Source organism: Bufo bufo, chromosome 2 (assembly GCF_905171765.1).
Source record: "Bufo bufo chromosome 2, aBufBuf1.1, whole genome shotgun sequence".
NCBI lineage: Eukaryota > Metazoa > Chordata > Amphibia > Anura > Bufonidae > Bufo > Bufo bufo.
The window spans coordinates 515213694-515227095 of NC_053390.1; the positions used below are offsets into that span (position 1 = coordinate 515213694).

The following is a 13402-nucleotide window of genomic DNA, read 5'->3' on the forward strand; positions in this document are numbered from 1 at the left end:
CCGTTCGGCACCAGCTCCTGCGTCCCCCTAATCGCCATCCATCACCCTCCTGCACCCATCGCCACCCAGGTAGGTTAGGGTCAGTGAGGGAGAGGCACCGTTAGGCAGGGAAAGAAGGGAAAAGTTAGAAAAAAAAAAAAGTTCTTTTATTTCAAAACTTTTTTTGATCCATCCATCAGACCCCAGACCCCCCCCTGCCACTTGCCTGAGACCCCCCCCTTGAGCCTGAGATTCCGGATTTTGCTGGCAATCCTGGAATCCAGATTCCCACAGTGGGGTTTACTGAAATTGACTATTTTAGTTTTTTTTTCAGTAACCCACTGGTGAATCTGATGGTGGAGCAGACGAATCTGTACGCCCAACAGTTCGTCGCTCAAAACCCAGGCTCATTTTTGGCTAGACCCGGTGGCTGGACGCCGGTCAGTGCAGCCGAGATGAGGACATTTTGGGGCCTCGTGCTGCATATGGGTCTAGTCCAAAAACCCAGTGTCAGGCAATACTGGAGTGGGGACGTCCTATACCAGACCCCACTGTACAGTATGGTCATGACACGCTCCCGGTTTGAGGCCGTCCGGAAATGTCTGCATTATTCCGATAATGCAGCATGTCCCCCCCGAGGTGATCCTGCCTATGACCGGCTGTATAAGATACGGCCGGTCATCGATCACTTTGGGGCCAAATTCATGGAGGCCTACGTACCTGGAAGGGAGGTCGCGGTTGATGAGTCTCTCGTTGCGTTCAAGGGGAGACTCAGTTTCCGCCAATACATTCCCACAAAGCGTGCGAGGTATGGCGTGAAGCTATACAAAATTTGTGAGAGTACCTCAGGGTACACTTACAAATTTCGTGTGTACGAGGGGCGAGATTCCCGTATTCAACCCCCAGAATGTCCCCCCACTCTGGGTGTTACCGGGAAACTCGTGTGGGACCTTATGTACCCACTGCTGGATAACGGTTACCACTTGTACGTGGACAACTTTTATACCAGTATCCCCTTGTTCAGGTCCCTTGCCGCCAGATCCACGTTCGCTTGTGGGACCGTGCGGAAAAATCAACGTGGCCTCCCTGCCTACCCCCTCCAGGTACCTATCCCCAGGGGTGAGACCTGTGCCCTTACCAGTGGAAACCTGTTGCTGGTCAGGTATAAGGACAAGAGGGATGTCCTTATGCTGTCCACAATCCACAGTAACAGCACCACCCCAGTCCCTGTGCGAGGTACCGCGGCAACGGTCCTCAAGCCCGATTGTATTGTCGACTACAATCGGTATATGGGAGGAGTTGATCTCTCTGATCAAGTCCTCAAGCCATATAACGCCATGCGCAAAACCCGGGCATGGTACAAAAAAGTTGCGGTCTACTTGGTGCAGGTTGCCATGTACAACTCTTTTGTACTATCCCGAAGCGCTGGCAGCACAGGGACATTCCTTCAATTCTATGAGGCAGTCCTCAAGGCCCTGATCTTTTCGGACCGGGAAAGAGCAGGCCGGAGTACCTCGGGAATTGGAGGCGCCCGGATCGTCCCTGGCCAACATTTTCCAGGTGTGGTCCTCCATACTGGAAAGAAGGGACGAACCCAAAAAAAGTGCAGAGTGTGTCACAAGAGGGGGATACGGAAGGACACCACCACTCAGTGTGACACGTGCCCCGATCATCCGGGCCTCTGCATTATCGATTGCTTCAGGGAGTATCACACTTCCATGGAGTACTAAATTTTTATAATCCCCAACAGTCCACTAGAGAACATAAAAAACTATGGCTCTCAGACTTTGGAGACACGGAAACATTTTTTTTTTCCCCAAAAAATATTAGTTTTAGTGCAGGCATCCTCAAACTGCGGCCCTCCAGATGTTGTAAAACTATAACTCCCAGCATGCCCAGACAACCTACAGCCATCAGCAGGGCATGGTGGGAATTGTAGTTTTACAACATCTGGAGGGCCGCAGTTTTTAGGATGCCTGCTTAGTGTCTCCAAAGTCTGAGAGCCATACATATTGGGCATCGTCGCGTGCGTAAAAGTCGTCGCTATAAAAATAACTTTTGCCCAAACGCCTCGGATGAACGGTGTTAAAAATATAAAATAAAAACTGTGCCAAAACACCCATTTTTGGGCAAAATTTCCATTTGAATCCTTTTTGCCGGTAATAAAGCAAGGGTTAACAGCCAAACAAAACTCAATATTTATGGCCCTGATTCTGTAGTTTGCAGAAACACCCCATATGTGGTCGTAAATGGCTATATAGCCGCACGGCAGGGCATAGAACGAAGGGAACTCCATATGGTTTCTGGAAGGCAGATTTTGATGGACAGTTTTTTTTTTGACACCATGTCCCATTAGAAGCCCCCCCTGATGTAGCCTAGACTAGAAACTCCAAAAAAGTGACCCCATCTAAGAAACTACACCCCTCAAGGTATTCTAAAGTTACTTTACAAACTATGTTAACCCTTTAGGTGTTCCACAAAACTAAATAGCGAATGTAGAAACAATTTTAGAATTTAATTTTTTTGTTACATTGCCTCAAAAAGAGTAATATAGAGCAACCAAAAATCTAATTTACCCCTAAAATAGTCCCAAAACAACAACCACCTTATCCCGTAGTTTCCTAGATGGGGTCACTTTTATGGAGTTTCTACTCTAGGGGTGCATCAGGGGGCTTGAAAGGGTACATGGTGTCAATAAACCAGTCCAGCAAAATCTGCCTTCCAAAAACCATATGACATTCCCCTTCTTCTATGTCCTGCCGTTTAGCCAAACAGTAGTTTACGACCACATATGGGGTGTTTTTGCAAACTACAGAATCAGGGCAACCCATTTTGAGTGTTGTTTGGCAGTTAACCCTTGTTTTACTCCTGGAAAAAATTGATTATATTGGAAAATTTTCCAAAAAATAGAAATTTCAAAATTGTTTCTCCATCTGCCATTAACTCTTGTGGAACACCTAAAGGGTTAACAAAGTTTGTAAACCCAGTTTTGAATACCTTGAGGGGTGTACTTTCTTAGATGGAGTCACTTTTTTGAAATTTCTATTCTAGGGGTGCAACAGGGGGCTTCAAATGGGACATGGTATAAACAAAACCAGTCCTGCCAAATCTGCCTTCCAAAACCCATATGGTGTTCCCCTCCTTCTATGTGCTACCGTTCGGCCAAACAGTAGTTTACGACCACATATGGGGTGTTTTTGCAAACTACAGAATCAGGGCAACCCATTTTGAGTGTTGTTTGGCAGTTAACCCTTGTTTTACTCCTGGAAAAAATTGATTATATTGGAAAATTTTCCAAAAAATAGAAATTTCAAAATTGTTTCTCCATCTGCCATTAACTCTTGTGGAAGACCTAAAGGGTTAATAAAGTTTGAAAAAACAGTTTTGAATACCTTGAGGGGTGTAGTTTCTAGAATGGGGTCATTTTTGGGAGGTTTCTATTATCTAAGCCTCACAAAGTGACTTCAAACCTGAACTGGTCCATAAAAAGTGGGATTTTGAAGATTTCTGAAAATTTCAAAATTTGCTTCTAAACTTCTAAGCCTTGTAACATCCCCAAAAAATAAAATATCATTCCCAAAATGCTACAAACATGAAGTAGACATATGGGGAATGTAAAATCATCACAATTTTTGGGGGTATTACTATGTATTACAGAAGTAGAGAAACTGAAAGTTTGAAATTTGCTAATTTTTCAAAAATTTTGGTAAAAATTGTATTTTTTTATGCAAAAAAATTAACTTTTTTGACCCAATTTTAGCAGTGACATGAAGTACAATATGTGACGAAAAAACAATCTCAGAACGGCCTGGGTAAGTCAAAGCGTTTTAAAGTTATGAGCACTTAAAGTGACACTGGTCAGATTTCCAAAAAATGGCCTGGTCCTTAAGGTGAAAATGAGCCCGGTCCTTAAGGGGTTAATAGAACTGGTTCTGTATACATGTATGTGGAATGGACTGATGTGAAGAAGATTTGTTATTTGAAATGCCTTAGACATGTTGGTCATATACTGTATAATGTGAATAGGTGCCTATGAATACCAGGGCAGCTCCGAAGTAAGAACTGACCAAGAGGAAACCATTATGGCATGAGTAAGGACAAGTCTTACTGTCTGAAACATTCACGTAGGTTTGTGTGTTTTTTTTATCCTTTTGTACAATAAGGGCATCTTTTTTTTAAGAAGTGCTTGAAAAATTGTTTTCTTTATTCTACATTGAAATGCCCACTTTGTGCCCCCACAGTAGTTATGCCTCCCTTTCAGTAATGCCACCTCCGTTTAAAATTAAAAAAAAAAAAACATTAAACACATCCTGTGCTCTCCAGCAGGCATGATGCGGTTACGCACACATTGCGCTTGCTGTGTAGGAGGAGTGCACAGGCTGAATCCTGGGCCTGTACGCTCCTCCTAGACAGCCCGGCAGCGAGATGTGTGTGTGACCACATTGTTCCTGCTGGGGAGCGTCGGCAGTTGAGTTGAATGGTAAAGCATTGATAATACTCCATCTACATCAGGTTTAGGTTTATGAAGAAAGTGCAAAACATTCATACAAAGGCAAGAGGACTATCTCGGGGAATAGAAATGGCAGAGTGTGTGGTAATAAATAAATAAAAACATGAAATATAACTTTTATTAGGCAAAATTTACAGTTATTGTTAACATGTATGTTAGGGCAATTCAAAGGCCTCCTTTTTTCACATGGTGACCCCAATATATAAAACAAAAACCTCCTGAAATGGCACCTAAATTGAATCATGCCTGCTGGAGAGCACAGGATGTGTTTAATGTTTTTTATTTTTTTTTATTTTAAACGGAGGTGGCATTACTGAAAGGGAGGCATAACTACTGTGGGGGCACAAAGTGGGCATTTCAATGTAGAATTAATCAGTATGTGAAGTGAGACTGCTGCCCCTTTATAAAATTTGTTTTTGCCTTTTTATGTGCATGCTTGAGGGTTGGAAATCGGCTTTCTACATCTTACAGTGATAACAGTATCCTTTACAGGAACTGTTTCTATAGGTTATCGTTTGACTCTTGCAGTGGCAATATCATCTAGTTTAACTGTAAGCAGGGCCGTAACTACCATAGCGGCAGATCATGCGACTGCTGTGGGGCCCAGTGCAAGAGGGGGCCCAGTTGGGATCATCTCCTCTTCTACTGGGGGTGAAAAATTGGTCGGGACTCTACCCTCTAAAGCAGGGGTGCACAACCTGCAGCCCGGGGGCCACATGTGGCCTTCAATACCATTCTGTGCGGCCCCCAACCATCTGATAACAGACATGCATGTCTATATCTTGTGGCTGTTCACATGTATCTTTCATGCATTCTCACATTAGATGGGAGTCCTGGTAGTGTAACTAGACATCTATGGTATATACAGTATGTTCAATATGCCAAACATATAGTATTTCAGTTGGTAATACCCCTTTAAAGGGGTTGTCCGGGTTCAGAGTTGAACCCGGACATACCCATAATTTCACCCAGGCAGCCCTCCTGATGTTAGCATCGGAGCATATCATGCTCCGATGCGTTCCCTTGCCCTGCGCTGGATCGCAGAAGGGCTGCCTGGGTTAAAATGAGGATATGTACGGGTTCAGCTCTGAACCCGGACAATCCCTTTAAGTTTTATTTTCAGCTCTTGAAATTGATTCAGTCTGACAATGTGGCCCCCAACCAGAAAAGGTTGTGCACCCCTGCTCTAAAAGGAACAACTTAGTCAGTGGAAATTTTTTTAAAGGGTTTAGGCAGAAACCCTTCTGTCCTGTGGGGAGGGGGGCCTGGTTTGATCCTTGCTATGGGGCCCTTACTTTTCTGCGTACGCCACTGACTGTAAGCATTGTTATATCATTATTTCCTGATGCTTAATTTTATTACTCTATAGCTCGCAGCACTTACAACCAAACAGACACAGAGAGACAGCGAGAGGGTCATTTTCTTTTTTTTACACTGATGAGAACTTCCAGTGAGATCCAAGTGCTGAAGTCAAGATATTAATAACCTTTCCTGTGGATGATTGATGGTTCTCCTCCTAAACTCTGTGTCGGAAGATAGCTGCCAATCAATGTTGGGGGAGGTGATCTGAGAGTGTATGAATATCAGGACTCCCGATCTTGTACACTGTTTTGGGTGGACTTCAGCACTTGGCTCTGGCTGGAGCTGCTCAATAGGTAAAACAAATGGGTCAAGAAAAAGTAAGGGAGTTTCACAAAGTCTCTGTCTCCAGATCATCCTGCCCTCAAATAGATCAGCATAAAACTGGAGACAGATTTAATACACTAAGTTTCACAGCAAATATCTATTTTAGGAAATGGGGTCTTTAAAACTGATGTTTGCTGCAATTATTTTGCACTGTAATGTTAGACTGTGACCACTAGATGGCTCTATAACGAAGAGATACAAGTTGCTAGGATGAGGAAGTGAAGGCACCTTCTAAGCTTTAGGTTCCCTGGTGACCAGGAAAGGTGTTTTATAGTGAAGCGCTATTGCAATTTACCTGTGTTATTTCCTCTCTGTGTTCCTGAACTGCTCCAAGATCCATCCTGCCTGTGGGCTGCTACATTTTAAAGTCCAAGTTCAGTTTAGTCTGTGTTTAAAGGGCTTCTGTCACCCCCCAAAAGTCATTTGTCATTTTTCATTTATAGGCTAATTAAAATCCTTATAGTGCGATTATTTAATATATAAAGAAACTAAGCCACAGAAAAAGGTAAGAGCCTTATATATTGAATAATCGCACTATAAGGATTTTAATTAGCCCAAAAATGAAAAATGACTTTTGGGGGGTGACAGAAGCCCTTTAAGGTAAATCAGTCTATCTTCTCTGTCTCATCTCCAGTCAACCAACTTTTAGCACTGGATTCCTGCTCCTTCTTGCCCCAGCTGCTCCTGTGCACTCCCAGGATGTAAACTATTTGACACCACTGCAGCCAATTACCCAGCCATTGGCTGCAGCAGCATCAAATTGGAAGTTCCATTTTGAGAGCGCAGCAGAGCAGCTGAGGCTGGGGAGAGAGGGAGTAGGGAGCCAGCACCAAAATCAGGTAAGTATGCTTCCCTTTGCAGGTCTGCCCAAGGAGAGGAGGGGAGGGGGGCACATCCCAAAAGGTGGATAAACCCTTTAAAACCCCAACCCCATAAAGCAAGCCACCCATGATCAAGCTCACAATAAGTGTTCAGAAAGCCTGCGTGATCTGATCCTGCAGTCATGCGTTACTGTTAATTCCTATTATCTAACAAAATTAAAATAAATTGAAAATATCTGTCTACCAGTCTCATAAGGCATTAGACTGACTGTACACATTTTCATAGGGAAAAATCTATTGAGAGATACTTCTGGCACAGCAGCTCATCTCCAAAAAGGAGAGTTGGTCAATCCTGCCAAAATCAGTGAGTTAAGCTGACTTTTGTATTTTTCATCAAAACGTACCAGTAAATACTGTAAAATTAATCAGCAACTTTACATAACTGGCAAGTCATGAGTTTTCAGTAATAAAAGGAAACTTAAGATCTAAAATAGTCTAAAATCTGTCCCTGATGTTCATCACTTGCATTCTAATGTCCAGTGATACATATTTCTTGTGATATCCTTACCATGAAGTCAAACTGACCGTATGAATGAGTCCGCATCTGTTCTGCAATTTCACAGAATGGCTGCGGACCCATTCATTTCAATGGGGCCACAAAAGATGCAGACAGCAAACCGTGTGCTGTCCGCATCCGTAGTTCCGTTCCTCGGCCCCCCAAAAAAGATAGAGCATGTCCTATTCTTGTCTGCAATTGCAGACAAGAATAGGTGTTTTCTATCATAGTGCCTGCCATGTGCGGTCTGAAAAATGCAGAACGCAAACGGGGCGGTATCCCTGTCTTGCGGATACGCAATTTGGGGACCACAAAACAATACAGTCTTCTGAATGTATCCTTAATTGTGACTAGTCCCAACAAAGACAATTATGCACATAAGGCAATATATATATTCTTATAGTGTAACAGTTGGAAGAGGTGGGTGAATAGGAGTTGTCTGCATTCCTCACACTCTGAATAGCAAAAATAGAAAAACAAGCAGAAGGCTTGAAAAAGGCTTTACTAGCAGAAACGTAGCCTCTGGAAATAAATCTTCACTTGAGGACGTGCTGTCTCCATCAGATTTTTCTATTTTTGACGATCATCTGATCCCTGCGGTGGAACTTACCACTCTCCCGGAGACGTGCACCCACTGCTCACCAAACTAGGCGTGCTGTCCTGCCTCCTTTTTTACTCTGAATAGCAAGTCTGCCTGCAGTGCCATGGGTAGGAGGAAGTATTACTTTAATCAGACAAAACATTGACACAAGAGGACAACCCAATAACCTCTATTTAAGCATGGGCCAGACTACAGTCAAGTCACAGATACAACCAACAACCGAAAGATTTCATATTGCTCAGAATTACTTAAGATGCACTTTAGTTATACAACTTTCTTATTCGCTAAAAGTAGTAGCAGTAAAGACTACTTAGCACAGACTTCACAGAAGATTTTTATTTAATTCATAGGAAAATGCCCTTGGATTATTAAGAAGCTGCTTTCTTCAGCAAATGGCATTTATCATGTAGAGAAAGTTAATACAAGGCACTTACTAATGTATTGTGAATGTCTATATTGCTTCCTTTGAATGCTGGATTACTTTTACCATCACATTATACATTGCTCATTTCCATGGTTACAGACCACCCTGCAATCTATCAGCAGTGCACACTACAGAAAATAGCACTGGCCTATGTGTGCTCCCACGGTCCCAGCCACCAGAAAGGCCAGCACTTTTTCCTATAGTGTGCAAGCACGACCACCGCCAATGGATTGCAGGTTGGTCGTAACTAGAGATGAGCGAATTTCTCAAACATTCGATACGGTCGGTTCGCATTTTCTGAAAAGATTTGATCCGAATTTATTTGTGGCGAATTGAGTTATAAAACAGCTATTTCCTGTCTGCAGAGAGCCTGTATAGTGGTGTAGAACACTGTGCTTTCTAGTAACACGCATAGGGAGTCTGCTGTGGTAGTGAAACAATACTGCGAGTCAGTATGACACACACATTACAGGCGTCGCTCTTAGAATCACTGCACACTTTTTTTTGGGCAGTCACACGTGAGATGACACGTGAATAGAATATTTTCATGTCTTCTGTGTTTTATACCCACTCCTGTTTTTGGCTACCAAATCATAAGCCAATTCTGATGGGACCATGCAGGCCTTACAACTGCTACATAGACAGGATCCATTGTGCATCTAATTTTTCCTTCCTTCTGACAGATCAGAAGACGGGTCAAATAAATGATGATGTCAACCAGGCCGAAAAGGCAAAATTGTGGCCCAGTCATGAAGTGGGGAGGGTGGGAACAGCATGATAAGTCCACAGAGAGGCCCATTGACATCGTGGTGAGGTGGCAGCAGCATGAGGAGACCACAGAGTGGCCCAGTGACATAGTGGTGATGTTGCAGCAGCATAAGGAATTTTTGGACCTGTAGCAAGGGTCTAACATGGTGGAGAGCCAGTAGTCATCCCTCTGGCAAATGGTGATAATTCGGCTGTCACTACGCAAGCAAGTGAGCATGCATCGTGCCATTTGCGTAAGTGACTCAGAGGGACTCCCTGCCTCATCTCCACTGCATACTGCCATGGTGTGTCTGGGTCCTCTGCCTCGTCTTCCTCATTGCCCTTTAACTCCTCTGGCTGCTCCTGGTCCTCCTCTCCTGTCACCTGTGTAGAAAAACCACCCATTGCTTGTGCTTGAATGTCCTCCTCCCCTTTAGTTCAGCCCCCAAAGGGCTCATGTGGCCGTGAGATCTAGTCGCCACGTCTCCTGGCCAGCCAGATTTAGCAGCATCTGTTCCAGGACATGAATCGGTTGAATGATGTTGTTCATCCCGTAGTCCTGGTGACTGACAAAGTGGCTCCTCAAAGGGTCAGAGCAAATGGCAAGTGTCATGCATGAGCTACTGGCTAACATCAAATTTACAGAAGGAAGTACCTCTGTCCGCCTATATCATCAAGAAATCGTTTATGGCCTTTCTCTGTTCATATAGTCAGTCCAACATATGGAGGGTGGAATTCCAATGGGTGGAAACGTTGCATATCAGCCTATGTTGGGGGATGCCGTTCTGCCGCTGCAGCTTAAGAAGGGTGTGCTTTGCGGTGTACGAGTGGCTGAAGTGCATGCAAAGTTTCCTCCCCATTTTCAGTATGTCTTGCTGATGTGAAGAAGATTTCAGGAACCACTTTACAACCAGATTGAACACATATGCCATGCAAGGTGCATGGCTCAGCCCTCCTTGACGCAGCGCCGACACCATGTTCTTCCCGTTGTCGGTCACCACATTTCCGATTTTGAGTTGTAGAGGAGAAGGGCAGGATTCAATTTCTTGATGAAGAATGCTGAGCAGTTCCTCTCCTGTGTGACTCTGTGCAGAACAGCATAACACCGCTGTGCCCTGCACATGTGGTATACTGGTGGGGCACTGTGAATTGGCAGAGGCGGACATTGTAGCTAGACCAACGGCGTGACAACGTGGAGGCAGAAGCGGCGTCACCTGGACAAATTGCTGGTGTGTCTGGGCAGGAACCACATTTACCCAGTAGGCCGTAAAGGACATATATTGTCCTTGACCGTAGTTACAGCTCCAAACATCGGCGCTGCCATGCACTTTGGCAGACACAGACAGGCTCAAGGACTGGCCCACCTTCTGTCCTACATATGTCTGCAGGGCTGGTACTGCCCTTTTGGCAAATAAATGACGGCTTGGGACTCTCCACCTCGTCTCGGCACAAGCCATCAGTTCTCTGAAAGGTGCAAAGTCCACCACTTAGAAAGGGAGGGACTGCAGCACCAGCAACTTGGCCAGGAGCACGTTCAGCTTCTGCATAGTTGGATGAGTGCACGCATACTTTTGTCTCTTGGCAATCGCTTTGGTGACTGATTGCTGATGGAATGACTGACAGGGAGGAGGAGCAGGAGCAGCATGACCAGCAGATGATGGGAAGGACAGGCAGCTCCCTTTGGATGAGGTGGTGGAGCCTTGACTGCATGAAATTGGGTGCATGCCACTGGGTGATGCAGCGGTTGCTGCGGCAGGCTGGACCACCACATCGGAGCCAAAGTTTTCCCAAGCCACTTTATGGTGACGCTGCATGTGTTGATGCAGTGCAGTGGCCATGCTTCACCTTCTGCCCACAAATCCGGCAAATGGCCATATTCACCTCCTCCGGCAGCCTACCAAAAAATTTCCACACTGCCGAGTATGGCATTTTCCCTGCAATACTCCGTGCTGACTGCCTGCTACCGCTATCTCCGTGAATCCCTGCACCGCTACTTTCCGGGCCTGTAGGCTCATGCGAAGTGGGTGGTCTACCCCGGGCACGTTTGGCTCCTGACCTCCCACTGCTGCCACCCTGCTGACTCACAGCCATGCTGCCACTCTGCTGTCTCAGCTGCTGCCTCACACGCAAGCTGCCACCCTCTTCTCCTGATGATGAAGCCCCTTCTTCACCTTGCTCCCAAGTGCAATCAGCTACATCATCATCATCAGCTACTGTCTGCACGTCACTGATGTCCCCCTCAACGGTCTCAGGGCCAGGAGCCTGACCGCTCGCAACACCTAGTCCCACGCAACTCTCATCATCACTACTTGCCCGCCTACCAGAGGAAGCGGCAGATGTCTCCTCCAGATCTTGGCTGGATAGTAGCTGCTGACTGTCCTCTAGTAGCTCGTCCTCGCTTAAAGGTGGAGCCGAGCCTATGGAATATAATACTTCTCATGCTGAGGGAACTGAAAATGACAGAGGAAGGTTCAGGACAGGTGCGGGCACAGGGCCTGCTCCCGGGCCATGCCAACTAAGCGTTGTGTCAGAGGAACCCACCAACTCTTGGCTGGGGGTGTCTGATGTCACTTGCGATGAATTTCAAGACTGAGTCAACCATTCAAGCACCTCTGGGTTGCAAGACATGACCGCTAGATGAAAATGGGAGCTCAGGCGTCTCTCTGCGACTCCTGCTGCAGCCCCCCCCCCCCCCCCTTCTGCTGCCTACAGCAGAAACATTTTGGCCACTGCCCGTTCCATTTGAAAGGCATGTCACCTGTCTGTGTGACATACTGTTTGATAAAAGAATTAAATAAAAATTAAAATAATACCCCCAAAAAAAGGCAGTAGTACAATGTTACTTCACAGCTGAATGGCAATTAAGACATATATATATACACACATACAGGGTGGGCCATTTATATGGATACACCTTAATAAAATGGGAATGGTTGGTGATATTAACTTCCTGTTTGTGGCACATTAGTATATGTGAGGGGGGAAACTCTTCAAGGTGGGTGGTGACCATGGTGGCCATTTTGAAGTCGGTCATTTTGAATCTAACTTTTTGTTTTTTCAATAGGAAGAGGGTCATGTGACACATCAAACTTATTAAAAACAATGGTGTGCTTGGTTTTAACGTAACTTTATTCTTTCATGAGTTATTTACAAGTTTCTGACCACTTATAAAATGTGTTCAATGTGCTGCCCATTTTGTTGGATTGTCAATGCAACCCTCTTCTCTTACTCTTCACACACTGATAGCAACACCGCAGGAGAAATGCTAGCACAGGCTTCCAGTATCCGTAGTTTCAGGTGCTGCACATCTCGTATCTTCACAGCATAGACAATTGCCTTCAGATGACCCCAAAGATAAAAGTCTAAGGGGGTCAGATCGGGAGATCTTGGGGACCATTCAACTGGCCCACGGTGACCAATCCACTTTCCAGGAAACTGTTCATCTAGGAATGCTCGGACCTGACACCCATAATGTGGTGGTGCACCATCTTGCTGGAAAAACTCAGGGAACGTGCCAGCTTCAGTGCATAAAGAGGGAAACACATCATCATGTAGCAATTTTGCATATCCAGTGGCCTTGAGGTTTCCATTGATGAAGAATGGCCCCACTATCTTTGTACCCCATATACCACACCATACCATCATTTTTTTTGTTCCAACAGTCTTGGAGGGATCTATCCAATGTGGGTTAGTGTCAGACCAATAGCGGTGGTTTTGTTTGTTAACTTCACCATTCACATAAAAGTTTGCCTCATCACTGAACAAAATCTTCTGCGTAAACTAAGGGTCCTGTTCCAATTTTTGTTTTGCCCATTCTGCAAATTCAGTGCGCCGATCTGGGTCATCCTCGTTGAGATGCTGCAGTAGCTGGAGTTTGTAAGGGTGCCATTCGTGAGTAGCTAATATCCGCCGAAGGGATGTTCGACTAATGCCACTCTCCAGTGACATGCGGCGAGTGCTACACTGTGGGCCCTTGCTGAATGAAGCTAGGACAGCCACTGATGTTTCTTCATTAGAGACAGATTTCATGCGTCCACATTTTGGCAAATCCAACACTCAACCAGTTTCACGAAACTTA

General features: G+C 45.1%; 1 protein-coding gene across 1 annotated transcript in view; it reads right to left on the reverse strand.

The window, feature by feature from the left end:
- Window positions 1–1065: 1065 nt before the first annotated feature.
- Window positions 1066–13402, reverse strand: part of FUT10 (fucosyltransferase 10) — a 53407-nt gene continuing 41070 nt past the window's right edge. Inside the window, exon 7 of the transcript XR_005776290.1 lies at window positions 1066–1076. The gene's annotated coding sequence lies outside the window, so the exon portion shown is untranslated. The remainder of the gene's footprint in view (window positions 1077–13402) is intronic.